Source organism: Eleutherodactylus coqui, chromosome 12, assembly GCF_035609145.1.
Source record: "Eleutherodactylus coqui strain aEleCoq1 chromosome 12, aEleCoq1.hap1, whole genome shotgun sequence".
NCBI lineage: Eukaryota > Metazoa > Chordata > Amphibia > Anura > Eleutherodactylidae > Eleutherodactylus > Eleutherodactylus coqui.
The window spans coordinates 42,272,205-42,287,018 of record NC_089848.1 but is presented as its reverse complement, the minus strand read 5'-3'; the positions used below and the strand labels follow the sequence as shown (position 1 = coordinate 42,287,018).

The 14,814-nt window shown below is 42.9% G+C and overlaps 1 protein-coding gene across 1 annotated transcript in view; it reads left to right on the top strand.

The window, feature by feature from the left end:
• LOC136586667 (collagen alpha-6(VI) chain-like) overlaps nt 1–14,814 on the top strand; it is a 143,490-nt gene that overhangs the window by 29,056 nt on the left and 99,620 nt on the right. The gene's annotated exons all lie outside the window — the stretch shown is intronic.

Genomic DNA, 14,814 nt, shown 5'->3' with positions numbered 1-14,814 from the left:
CCGCTCTTGGCTACAAAACTTAGCCGAGAGCCTGGAGATTTCACAGGCGGCCGCATTGAGCAGTTCCTGATCACGTGTTTGCCGTTATCCAGTGGATAATGGCGATCCCGTAAAAGTAAAAAAAAAAGTTGAAGTTTTATCTCTCCTCACCGATGCGATCAGTGAGAGGAGATGAAACTTTTTACCGGAGGCCTCCGTATTTGAACCCCGACGCGTTCCTCCTCCGTGGACCTTCCCGAAATTCTGCGCATGCGACTGCTGGCAAAATGCCGGACACATGCACATGCGGCGGGGAGCCTAGGAAACTTAAAATCTCCTTGCTCCCAGCGACGAGAGACTGGAGCAGTGAACGGTCCCTGGTCACATGATAAGAAAAAAACGATCTACCTTAGGCCGGTCTCCCATGACCAGATAGGAATTACGGATTCCGCATGCGTTTGATTAGCAGTAATACGCAAATCAATCGCATTGGATTACACAATTCCGCTCACATTAGCGGGTTGGAATTACGTAATCCACTCACAGAAAACAGAACACCGCATGTTCTATTTTACTGCGGATATCAGCAACACAGAGCCTATTGTGCTCCATGGTTGCAGATATACCCGCTGCCCATACGCAACTACGTTGTGTACGGGCTGCGGGTACCTGTGTCATCGCTAAGCGACGGTGCGGGAAATACAAACGAAAAAAAGGTGGACTGCGCATGACCGCTTGTGTGAGTAGGCAGTTATGCGCAGTACATTACGCGGCTGTACGCAGGGTCACAGCCGGGCTCACAGCTGGGATCCGCTGCGGGCCTCTGCAAGCTGATTCCACATACAGCTGTGTGAGATCGGCGTTATTAAGACTGCTACCTGTAATCCGTAATTTACAAGAAGTCCCGGGAACGCTCACCTTCATGCAGTTCCAGGAGCAGCTTGTTGAGTGCCTTCTGTGTGAGACCGCCGTACCTCATCAAGCTTACGGAGACTCACAGAGCGCCACTTTACACCCCGTCCCTGCCACTGAGGTCAAGAAATACCCCCCAAAAAGGATGAGAGGAGGGGGGATACCAGATTTTATTGCCCGATGTGCCCATCCCAACCAGCCTCCGTAATTACCCCTGTATTCGAGAAAAAAAACCGCACAGCTTACATTACTTTTATCTAAGATTTGGGGAAGGCCAAAAAGGACGCGGAGTGTGTGTGTGTGTGGGGGGGGGGGGGGATTATTTTTAAGGAGTCCATTTTTTTTTCTGCACAAGTGAGCAATGGGGCCTGGAATTTATTCAGTTGTGCCCTGAAATCCAATGGGTGTTCCCTCCATTACAGGCCTTGCGATGTGTCCTGTGAGTAGATTTGGGCCACAATGGGTATGTTTCTGAACACGGGACAAACGGGGATCTATTTTGGGGTGAACGTCTTCATTCCTATGTAAACTGTACAAAAAAACCTGTTTTTAAAATGACACAATTGCCAAAAAAATGAAAATCGTAATTTTTTCCTTCTGCTTTGATTAGATTCATTGAAATACGTGGGATCAAAATACGCAGTACACCCCTAGATAAATTCATTAAGGGGTCTAGTTTTAAAAATGGGGTCATTTGTGGGGGGTTTCTATCGTTTTGGTCGCTCAAGAGCTCTACAAGTGGGCAATGGGGCCTAAAAGGCCTTCAAGCTAAATTTCTGTTCTGAAAGGCACCGACTACTCCTTTCATTTTGGCCCCCATTGTGCATCCAGACGTAAGATTAGGGCCATAATGGGTATGTCTCTGAACATGGGACAAACAGGGGTATCCATTTTGGGGTGCAAGTCTTCATTCATGTGTGTGCTGTACAAAAAAACTGTTTTTAAAATGACAGAATTGCCAAAAAAACAAAACTCATAATTTTTTCCTTCTGCTTTGCTTAAATTCATTCAAAAACTGTGGGGTCAAAATACACAGTACACCCCTAGATAAATTTGTTGAGGGGTCTAGTTTTCAAAATGTGGTCATTTGTCAGGGTTCTCTATGGTTTTGGCCGCTCAAGGGCTCTACAAGTGGGCAATGGGGCATAAAAGGCCTTCAAGCTAAATTTCTGTTCTGAAAGACACTGACTACTCCTTTCATTTTGGGCCCCGTTGTGCATAGAGACATAATATTAGGGCCACAATGGGTATATTTCTGAACACAGGACAAACAGGTGTATCTATTTTGGGGTGTCAATCCTCATTTTCATGTTCACTATAGAAAACAAATATGTCTTTAAGATGACATATTTGCAAAAATATGAAATTTTATTTTTTCTCCTTCAAATTGCAATAATTCCTGAAAAAAACTGTGGCTTCAAAATACTCATGACCCCCTTAGTGAATACATTAAGGGGTGTCGTTTTTAAAATGGGGTCATTTGTGGGGGTATCTTTCATTCTGACACCTATGAGCCTTTGTAATCTTGGCTTGGTGCAGGAAAACAAAGTGTTCCTCAAAATGCGGAAAAGTAATGTTAAATTTGTACGTCATCTAAATGGTTAAAAAAAAAAAGGTTTTCAAATGTGTATTCAGAATAAAGTAAACAGATGGAAATATATATCTTAGCAAAAATGTATACAGTATGTTTGCACATATTTGAGATATTACAATTGAAAATGCAAAAAAATGACAATTTTTTCAAAATTTTCCCAATAATGGCACTTTAAATAAATATACACAGGTTCTATTGATCTATTTTTACCACCTAAATGAAGTACAATATGTGGTGAAAAAACAATGTCAGAATCCCCTGGATATGCAAAACCTTTACGGAGTTATGATAAGTTAAGTGACGCATGTCAGATTTCCAAAATTTGGCTCCGTCACTAAGGCGCAAACAGGCTTCGTCACTAAGGGGTTAAAAACAACTGTATGTGTCACACAAAAAATGCATCAAAAATAATTTTGGTAGCCCAGGAAAAGAAAATAGGTCCATTAAAACCACCACATGCATAAAATCGCTAAAAGGTGTTATTTTTACAACCAAAACATTGTGGTCATTAATGGGTTAATAATAAGTTACTATTGGTATTATTAGTGTCAGGATGAGAATCAATATTGGAGAACACAATGAGAAATATTTACTAAGCAGAATGTGCCAGAATTCTGGCACAGTCTGTACCAAAAAAACTGGTAAACATGCCTAATACCACATCTATTCTGTGTTTCAGACAGTTTGGGGCAGTTTACAAATCCTGCCTAATACTGGCACAAACTAAGCCAACCAGCAGATGGTACAAAGGTAGATAAAAGTGTCTAGCATTAGTCACTCTGAGAGATTCGGCACATTTGTAAACTGCCTGGTCTTCATTTCCACTATTAGACAGGATAGGTGAATCTGCCCCATTATCTTTTCCTAACTTGGTATATTACAAGAAAGTTGAAGAAACTTGAGGTATTTTGACAACACATAGGGCCACAAGTAAAACTTCAATTTTTAGGTCATTTGTATAGTAAGTGAATAAAGCTGTAGCCCACATGTGGACTGAGACACAAGTACGGCCTCTCTTCAATGTGCTTTCATTTATGGAGCAAGAAAGCTTTTGCAGGAACAACTTGGTATCGGTGCTCACTAGCTCGTCGAATCCGGGCAAACACCCAAACACCTGCTACAAGTGTTAGAGCTCTAAGCGGAGGGGAGGACTTGGCACCAGATAGTTCTCAGACATTATAAAGAACAAATGTTGTATTGTCCAGAGAAGTGGATGAGCGCTGGTCCAATATGTTAATAACTGTATCAAAGTGCTTACAATTCTAATTATCAGACAGGATACAATGTCAAGTATATCCGCCATGCAGACGGCTAAAAACATCTAAAAATGATACAGAGCCGAAAAGCAGATTGGGGTATATGAACTGCTGGCTGCATCATACATTTTAGAGGTATGCATTTTTTCTTATTTGTCATTTATTCATGGTTAAAGGGGTTGTCGCATTAAGGTCTCATGTCCACGGGCAAAAGAAGAATTAAAATCCGCAGCGGATTTTAACTCTTCTCCCGCCCGCGGATCCGCACCCCATAGGGATGCATTGACCACCCGCGGGTAGATAAATACCCGCGGATGGTCAATAAAAGTGATTTTTTTTTAAATGGAGCATGAAAAAGTCCGGACCATGCTCCATTTTTGTGTGGGTCTCCCACGGGGATGGCTCCCGCGGGCTTCTATTGAAGCCTATGGAAGTCGTCCGGATCCGCGGGAGACCAAAATCGGAATTTACTCACCTGCTCCGGATCTTCCCTTTCTTCGGGCCAGCCCATGCGCAGGGCACACAACCGACGTGCCCTGCGCATCCGCCGGGCCGAAGAAAGAAGATCCGGACGCGACGGAGAGAAGATGAAGCCGCGGCGAAGGGAAGATCCGGAGCGGGCAAGAGGTGAGTTCATTCTTATTTTTATGCCTCATCTCCGCGGGGCAGGAGGGACCCGCTACGGATTCTCCATGGAGAATCCGTAGCGGGCCTGATTTTCCCCGTGGACATGAGGCCTAAGGCACCCCTTTTTATACCCCTGCTTTGGACATATGAACTTTATAGAAGTGGGGACCTCGAAGAGAGACATGATAGAATCCGAGTTGGAAATATATAAAAAAGATTTTATTCCTTCAAGAACATAGTAGCAACGTTTCGATCACAAGGTCTTTGTCAAGCATACAAATATATAAAGATGTCTCATATATATATATATAGTTACCCAAGAAAAGAAATAACCCCTTCCCTCCATATGATGTAAGTTTACATCCTGGCAGCGGGGTACTTCCCGCAACTGGACGTAGCCTTACATCATGTGGATAGCGCAAGATCATAAGAGATCTTGCGCTATCCGGCAGCGGAAGCCGGCTGTTACTGATAGCTGGCTTCCCGCTGTTAACCCCTTCCCTGCCACAATGTATGTAGATCGTGGCCTGGGAAGGGTTCACAGAGGGAGCTCATTCCCTCTGTGATGTTATCGGGCTCTCGCAATATAATTGCAGAGAGCCCGGCTGGTTGCCATGGTAACAGGATGCCACCTACAGGCATCCTGTATTACCACTGCCTATGATCACTGTAATAAGCGATAAGGCATTGCAGGAGAGAAGTCCTGCAATGTCTTATCATAACGATCACCGGGGTATGGTGTAAGTCCCCCAGAGGGACACAAATAGTGTAAAAAAAAAATCATAATAATGTACAAAAAAAAAAATGTAAAAAATAACGTTCATATTAGCATAAAACAAAGCAAAAAAATCCCACATATTTGGTATTGTCGTGTCCATAACAACACGTACAATAAGTTGAACATGCTTTTTATCCCGCACGGCAAAAAACGTTTAAAAAAACGCTACAAAAATGAGGCAAAATGCTAATTTTTAGCATTTTGCCTCCCAAAAAAACGCAATACAAATTATCAAAAAAGCTGCATGTACCCCAAAATTCTGTATCGCAGCACTTTAATTGCGCACCTGCAGGAATTCAATCTCCAAATCCCATAAGATTATGCTCACCAAGTTGTTACAATTACACATCAGTCCATCACAGCCCAAATTGATTATTCAATGCATGGTCTGTGTGCAAGATCTTGAATAGATCTCACGCAAGGGTAATATAGAGGGGACCAGAAGCGTAACTTGAAGCTGCTGGGCCCAATGCAAAGTCTGTAACAGGGCCCCCAACGATAATGCTTGATTCATAGTACTGGGCTCCCTATATGGAGAGGAGAGGCCTTATGAGCCCTCTAAGGCTCCTGGGCCTGGGTGCAACCGCATCCCCTGCATCCTCTATAGTTACGCCCCTGGAGGGGACATCCCAATTATCATAGTAAATCCATAACCTCAATGGCACCCACAGGCATACAACACCACATCACGGTAAGCCAACTGTCCATAAGACAATACCAGCCTTCACACTAACACGAGATTAATGACCATAAACTCGCAAAGAAATGCCTATATAACGACAATCCACAGACTCAAGTCTGCATTCGCAATATTGCGGGATTACCCGAAAAAACTATCGCGAGAAACAAAAAGACACATACGTAGTAACTTAATCAAAACTCGGCTAGTTTGTATTATTATCTACATAAGTTATCATAGCTCCTAAAAAAAAGGCCCCCGAGACCATGTGGATCTCAAAAAAGATCACCCATATAGATTATATATAAGAAAATACAGATGCGTCTGTCCTTAAAAGTTTTCTTGACTCAAGATATCCCAAGAAGGGTCATGGGGAAGAAATGTCAGGCCGTGCTTATGCTCTAGATGTTTGTACAAGAATGCATCAAATTCACATGTGAGCATTTGGAGTCGTTCCTGAAATGTACAGAAATGTAAGGGTGGGAACATCTATATAGATATCGTCTCTCTATAAGACATAGCCCAGTCCTCGAAGCGGGGCTCCTGCTCCGGCGGACCCAGATCTGCTGTGTATTACATGGTTACTGGTTCATTGGAATAGACATGATGTAAAGGCCAACCATTACTTCACGGAGGCGGGCGGCTCTCTATGAAGAAGTATTTCAGATGGAAATGTCGTTTTCGTGCTTAGAAAATAGTTTTCTATATTGACAATAAAATGCATTGTCTGTAGGTAGTACAGTTCAGCTGCCTTTACACAGGCCGTATTTACTACAGAATTTCAACAGCGGATTTCGCAGTGGAAATCGCGCAGCATTTACAGTATAAGGCGTTTTTTTCATGGGCGAGAAACACGCATGAAATTTGTGCTTTGCGAGTTGCATAAATCTTGCATGAATATGAAGTCATATATATGAGCGCTGCATGTCCTATCTTTTCGAGTTCTTCATATTCATAGTTTTCAATGTGCATCAAAACACATCACATGGCGTGCAGTGTGCACACGACTGCAATGTGGGGTTTCCCATTGAAAACAATTGGAACACTTGCCGACCCTCTAACGTGGCTGAAAGCCGCATCGGAGGATCGCTACTTCCCAGAAGTGATGGAAGGAGTTTCAGCCCCAAACTGCCTTTCATGGTTGTGAGAATGCATGCCAGTGAGCACGATATCGGGGCGAGTTTCTTGACCCAATATCATACTCGCCCATGTGTAGGTAGCCTAGGCCAGTGTAGAGAAGATTTTAAAAATCTCCCTCACGTGCTCTAGAAACTTTCTGCACTGAATCCACAGCCTGCCTATTTATGCTTCGGATTTCAACCCTGGAAAAAAAAAGTATTTTGGCCAAATTATTAACTAAAACCTTGTACTTTTTGATATTTATTGTTTCTTTTGCAGTAAGCAGTCTGGCTTTAGATGCTGGGGGAGCCGGGAGTGTTGGTCCAGTGTGGTTCACTTTCAAGGAGCAGGGCAAGCCGCCAAGCTGAATTCTTATTAGGCTGTAAGCCTACATGGTGCATTACACATATCAATGGGACTTGGCACCCTTTGTAAGCCTTATTTATGTTCAAGTACAATACTAAGTAGCCGCTCACCTCAATATGTGGTAGGTGTGTGAGAGGTTGTTCATTTGTATCTTGCACTTGTGTAATGCTCTTCCATATAGCAATCTTCCTATAATTCTATTGGAAAGTGGTGTTTGTACCTGCCCTTGTGTATCTGTGTGCTATTACATTGGTAAATATGGCCGTTTGCAGAGAGGGCCAGTGCCTAGAGTGTCCACCCTTAGAATGGGCAGCCTCTAGAGCTATCAGAATCTTTCTTTTCATTTATCTCCCCAATCTCCCCTCCCACGACCCCTGCTTCCTGCCACATGGGTAGAGATGGGTTGCAGTACATGGCTAGGTTGACAGTGGTACAAAAGCCAGCCATCAAGAAAGGGTCCAGCAAGGGGAATATTTGGCCCCTCACTGATACCTGGCGGAATATAATATTAGCAGGTAAGGTGGAAGAGGGGGCACCTGGAGCTACATGTCTGCATAGACTGCCCTCTATCTTCCAACACTTGGTAGCAGGACTGCAGTTATACTGGGCATTGGCAGGGTTGCTCTAAGTCAAATGTGTGGAAGGAGGCACAAGTGTCCCGGTAATAGAGACCTCTCCACTCTCAGTGAGTTGCATTTCTTCTCCTTACCCCCTTCCCTAGCTGCAGCTGCTGGCCACTCCTCTGCTCTTCATTGTTGGGGATCGCATGTATATGAAGTGTGGGCGTGTGTGTATGTAAAAGTGCCTGTATATGTGATTATGTCTGTATAACAACTGGCTACGTATAGATGTATGTATGTGCTTGTTGACTTCAGTGTTAGATGTCCCGTTTGGAGCCTCCGTCACTGAATTCCATTAAAATGCAGGAAATAGCGCTACGTTCAGCACTGTATTGTCCTGCAAAAGGTTACACAGCTGGACATAAACCATATGAAGCCTGTTATAGTCAATGGAGTCTGTTTGATTCCATCATAAGATGGATCCATTTGACCAATAAAATCCATTTTCCTGCCCTTAATGGAGCAGAAGAATGGAACTTACGATGTCAATGTGATCAAACCCTGCCTGCACATCCAGTAGAGTATCTGCCACAAACTTTGTCGCAATTCCGAAGCAAAGCCAGCAAAGGATCTGTGGCAAAATCTGTATGTTTAAGACTACATTCACACCTCATCCAGGCACCCGTCCAGGCTTCCCATTTGAGAATTTCAACTGACATGCCTAAAATTGCATTCAGATGGAACTCTGTATGGCTCCATAGGCTATTGTGTCTGAAACCGAGAACGTAGTTGCAAGCCACAGGTTTCTGTTTGTTTCCAATATTCTAGCTGAACAGAATGGACATTGTCTTTATTCGGCCTTACATACTATGTTACTATGCTAGAATAAACAATTAGAAAGATGGAACAAGACCTCTGCAGCGCCACCTATTGGAAGGTAATATTCCTGCAAATCAATGTTAGACTTTTTAGACAAGTCTTATAACAATGATTGGGAAATGTAAGCCAAAGCCAAAGATCATACGCAGACAGCTGTTTTGGGGTGATTGCCTCTCATCGGTGTGCAGTGGGTTTCTGGCTTGGCTGATGAGAGGCTTATGACGTGGGTTAGGAAGGGTATCGTTTCTCCTTAAGCAGAGCACCTTGAGGTGTGTGAGGAGACTTATAAGGCCATCCATGCTACTCTGGGAAGATATGCAAATGGAAAGATGGAACAATACCTCTGCAGCGCCACCTATTGGAAGGCAGCATTCCTGCAAGTCAATGTTGGACTTTTCAGAACTCATTACACTAACTGGCCATTTTAATGGGTGGGAATATACTTGATGGGTTTTTTTGTACGTGCAATTACGCGTGGCTTGCACACGCAAAATTACAGTAAATTCACCTCGAGGTGCATAAGGTGAGAGGGACATGGGACCCCCATTCTCGGGATTGATGGGGGTCTCAGTGGTGAGATACCTACCAATCAAACATTCATCACCTATCCCATGTAGGCTTGATAAAAGTCAAATCTAGAAATACGCCTTTAGGCCGGTTTCAGACGAGTGTATAAAAACACATCTGTAATACAAGTCTGTAATACAGATTTGCTTTTGGACTTGCCTCCATATTTTTATTCTTTTCTATTGGGAAATACTGATCCCTATTTGCCCAATAGAAAAGAGTACAAATATGGAGGCAAATAGGCAAAAAACAGATCATGCTGTGATTTTGAGAAATAGCCGTAAAAATACAGCCATGTGATAAGTCCTATAGATTTACATCAGCTCCATATTACAACCCCCTCAACACAGACCTAATACAGAGCAAAAATAGACCCATCCGAAAGTGGCCCTAAAGTTGTTCGTTACAGCTGACATGAGTATCCACAAACTAGTCTACAGAATTTCTCCAGATGTGCTACTCTCTAACATAACATAGTAACACAGTGTATAAGACTGAAAAAATGTCCATCCAGCTCAGCCTTTTATTCCATACTGGTGATTCAGAGGAAGCAGAAAACCACCAAGAGATAGAAACCAATTTTCCTCACTTTTGGGAAAAAATCCTTCCTTCCTGACTGCAAATTTGGCAGTCAGAATATATTCCTGGATCAACAACCTGTCTCCAGTAATCTGGTGAGTAGAACTTGACATCTTATTACACTCAAAAAGGCCCCTTTTGAAGCGCAGAAGTGGAAAGCTCCATAGTCTCACTGCTCTTCAGTAAAGGAAGGTATAAACTATAGACGACTGTGAAAAAAATCACCTTCTATATTGGTGTGAAAACCTTCTATCCTGTAGACCAGGCCTGCACAACATATGGCCCGTGGCCCAAAGCTGGCCACATGTGGCCAGGAAGAGGGTTTCTTGTGGCCCGTGGACTATGAGATGACTATAGTCATGTCAAAGTCCGCAGCACAGTACAGTAAGTATATCTTTTTAGTATCTTTATAGTAGGTATAAGTAGCTTATTATGGCTACTTACTACAGCTACTCCCGATGTTTTTCTCAATGCTGTAGTAACTACAGTTTTTATAGAAGGTCCCCCTGGGAGAAGTGGTGCACAGCAACTTTATAGTAAGTATAAGTAGGTTACTTCAGATACTTATGCCAGGGTTAAGCCTCCAGAACCACTTATATCATTGGGCATCATTCAATTCAGAGAAGGCCCCAGGAGCGACAGTGGGCAGCATCTTTATATATAAGTGAACAGATTCTGCGCACCTCTGCTCCCAGGGTCATTTAACATACTCAATGTTAAAAGTTGTTCTGGAGACCTAAGCTTACTGCTGTAGTAAGCTACTTATATGTACTTATTACATAGGTAGCATCTATAGAATAGATAGGCTTTCAGTGGCAAACTTTGTAAGTAAGCCAGTAGAAACCTATCAGTGGCCCTTGAGGTTTGCCAATTTTAATTTTGGCCCCAACCTCCTACCAAGTTGTGCAGGTCTGTTCTAGATGTAGAGGGCGCCCCCTTGTTACAGTCACAGTCCTGGGTATAAATAGGTGATGGAAGTGATCTCTGTATTGTCCCCCAATACATAGTTATTAGGTCGCCCCCTCAGCCGTCTAAAAAACGGTTGTTTTGCTAATCTCTGGGTATTGTAGTCCCCCTATTCCATTTACTAGATTAGTAGTCTGCCTCTGAACCTCAATAGGATTTATACAACCACAACGTCAAGTGTATCTACACTAAATTAGTAAAGATGCCAAAATCACAGCCCCTCGCAAACATTTCACATGTCAAGTTTCTCTGCCCAACATTTGCTGGCAGAAAGAAAGCAGAACAGGTTGAATTTAGGCCAAATAAACCGTAGATTGGTTGTGCGAAAAATCAGTTTGCGGCGAAGCAAAGGTTTGGACAAAATGAGACAAAGTGTAAATAAACTCGCCGTACAATGATGATGTCTGCTATGCAGTGGAAATAAAAATCTAATTAGACCGTACTATTTTTGGATTAAAATCTATAACATTCCATCACCCAGTATTTATTTTATTTGCAAGAGGATAGAAAGAATGTAGAATCGCTAAAGGGCCAAATACGTTAATTTAACTTCTACATGTCAACGCCAAAATAAACAGAGCTGTGTGTATTTAATCCACATATGGGAAATAATAGCAATATGTAATATAGAGACAATGTGAGATGAAGATGAAAGTTACAGATTGGGTTAATAATGGGCTATATCTGTATATGTCAGACCACCTCAATTTAAAGAGACTCTGTCGGCAGGTTTAACCTCGCCAAACTACTAACAGCACTAGAAAGGTGGCATATAAACCAGTTTAAACATTCCTAAGGTCAGACTAATAGTTGTATGAGCAAGAAAAAGAAGTTTTATTCTGTCTTGCCCCATAATGTCAAGTGTTCCAGGGCATTCAATTACTATGAAGTGTCCAGGGCTCCCTGCAGTAAATGCTCCCCGACCCACCCTCTGCTCTTGAGTGATGGCTCCAGGGGTCTCCTGGATAGATGTCACGGCCATCACTCAAGAGCAAAGAGGGGGAATTTGGGAGTGTTTACTGCAGAGAAGAATATGCGTAGTAGCATTGAGTTGGGCTGAAAGTTTTTGCGACTGCAGCTTTTCGAGAAGTCAGCATCACATCAGCGCCTGTGAAGTGAGAAATATCAGAACACTGCTTGTTTATGCAGAGGGAAAGTTCTAGGAGCCAACCGGGTGCAGAAGAAGAAGAGGATCATATTCGTGAAATGGCTCACACATAAAACATTTGTAACTTAGTCATACAAGCTAAAACATACTCGTATACTAAAAAAACTCAAAAAGCATTTAGGCTATATCAATAAGGGGGTTTCATATCTGCGGTCAGGGGTTCCAGTTTCCTGCTCCTTTCGGGGAGCAGAAAGAGGAATCCCTTGGCCGAACAGCTCTGTCTTATTACAGAACCGAACAGTACCGAATGGACCCCATTGACTATAATGGGGTCAATTCAGTTTCCGCTCAGCTGCCTGGCTTTTTGCCAGAAGAGAAAGTGTTGCATGTAGCGTTTTTTCTTCTTGTCTTTTTTTGCCGGATCTTAGAGGGAACCTCCAACCACAGATTCCAATATTGATGTGAAACCACCCTAAGGCCTTATTCACACAATCATATATACACAACTATTTTAGCTGTGTTCAAAAATCCCGACCGTCTGAAGCATTGGATTCTAATCTATTCATTCAGATGAGCAACTTTTGGGAGTGAAAAAAAAAATCGAACCGGGAAAAATAGGACATCAGCGACCAATTTTATATGGCGCATGAAAAGAGAGGTCTTCCCTTTTTTTTCCCTGTGATATGCTGGAAGCTCCCATAGACTTCTATGGGAGCTGAAAAAAAAGGGAGGAGGGCAGAGTTTAGCTGCATCTAAAGAAGGCAGCTGGCTCTATTTGAAGCATTAGTAGTCATTCCAAGAATTTCTGCCGACAAAGGGATTTCCACACTACAGCTTTGTTTTCTGCAGATACGATGTAAACGCCCGTGTGAATGGACGATAGAATGCTAATTATGATGGGGACTTGATCGTGACTATTCTTCTTTCATGCAATTTTACAACGCAATTCAGCAAGCGTAAAAACACATATGGTCGTGTGCAAGAGGCCTATATGTGGGTTGTTATAAAACGTCGAAAGTGTCTGTTTTCTTCTATAGTAACCCTGTAGGTCGGTACAGACGTACCAAATGGTAAACAAACATTCACATCCCGTTAAAGAGCATTTGTTTTGTACTTACCCCATTTACGCAGCATAGCTGCTCATTGGCTTTGTGCTGTAGCAGCTGTGCTGCAGGGTATTAAATGTCATCATTCCAATCAAGTATCCGTAAAGCAATAAACATTTGTAGACGCAACATTCATTCCTGTAATGATAGCAATCAATGATTTAGACACAATGTTACAATAATACGACTAGCTGACATGACTTGTTAGTACGATGCTGCAATAGGGAACAGTGCTTCTCTCCACGGTCCTGAAATGCTTGCCTAGTATTGCCAAATGAAGGCCAGTTACGCCCTGAACATAGCTTCACTGCAGAGTTGTAGTTTTTAGTTGTTATTAGTTTGTTTGCATTATTTTTAGGCTTATACATTACCAACATATACTACATACTGTACACAGACTGAACTCACATATATCAGTCCCTGCTCCCAAAAATGGCTACAGCCTCAATTCCTCATCTCAGACATTCATGCATGCAAACACATACACACATATTTGGGTCAATTTAATCTGCAGCTAATTGCATTAACCAGTTCATGCCCAAAGTACCTGGAGTCTTCAGGAGTAGACTCGATTTACCCATTTTTACTATACTCTAGCTCAGTGTTCCCCAACTCCAGTCCTTAGGGCTCATGTCCACGGGGAAAATATGATTTAGGATCCGCAGCGGATTACCTGCACGCGGATCCGCACCCCATAGGGATGCATTGACCACCCGCGGGTACATAAATACCCGCGGATCGTCAATAAAAGGGATTTTAAAAAAAATGGAGCATGAAAAAATCTGGACCATGCTCCATTTTCGTGCGGGTCTCCCGCGGGGACAGCTCCCGCGGGCTTCTATTGAAGCCTATGGAAGCCGTCTGGATCCGCGGGAGACCTAAAATAGGAATTAAAAGCATTTACTCACCCGCAGCGGGCCGGGAAGCTCTTCTCTTCCTCACGGCCGCATCTCCCTTGCTTCGGCTCGGCGGATGTGCCCGGCGTCAGGAATTCATCCGCCGGCCGAAAAAGAAGATCCGGCCTTGAGGAAGAGCAGAGCTTCGCCGCCCGCTACGGATAGGTAAATTCTTATTTATTCGTATTTTCAGCGCTCATGTCCGCGGGGCAGGAGGGACCCGCTGCAGATTCTACATGTAGAATCCGTAGCGGGCCCGATTTTCCCCGTGGACATGAGGCCTCAGGGACCCCAACAGGTCAAATCTTCAGGATTTCCTCAGTGTTGCACAGGTGATGTAATTATGGTCAGTCCTCAGACATTGCCACAGGTGTTCTTACCATAGGATATCCTGAAAACATGACCTGTTGGTGGTCCCTGAGGACTGGAGTTAGGGACCCCTGCTCTAGTTGACCGGCTACAACTTTTTGTGTTGGGCTATGATTTTGCAGTATTTTTTAATAATTTATTCTAATTCCTTTTTTAAAATAATTTTTAGGCTTAAAAAATAAACGTTTTTTACATTCTAGGTAATTTTTATGTTGGCCATACAGAGTTATCCTAAAATAGACTTTTTACTTGTGATCATCCTTGTATACCATTAGTTTTGATATGGTATTATATGTCTACTTCAGGGTAATTGGTAGAGGGCTAGTGTTAGGGCAATGATTGATGGAGTGGTCTTATTTTATGTGGTTTTGTTTTTAGAGTTTTGGATTCGTTCACATCTGTGTTTGTATTGGACTCCATCATGAGAGCTGAACAACAGAAATAATGCAAGACCTGGATCTGCCATATGGCATA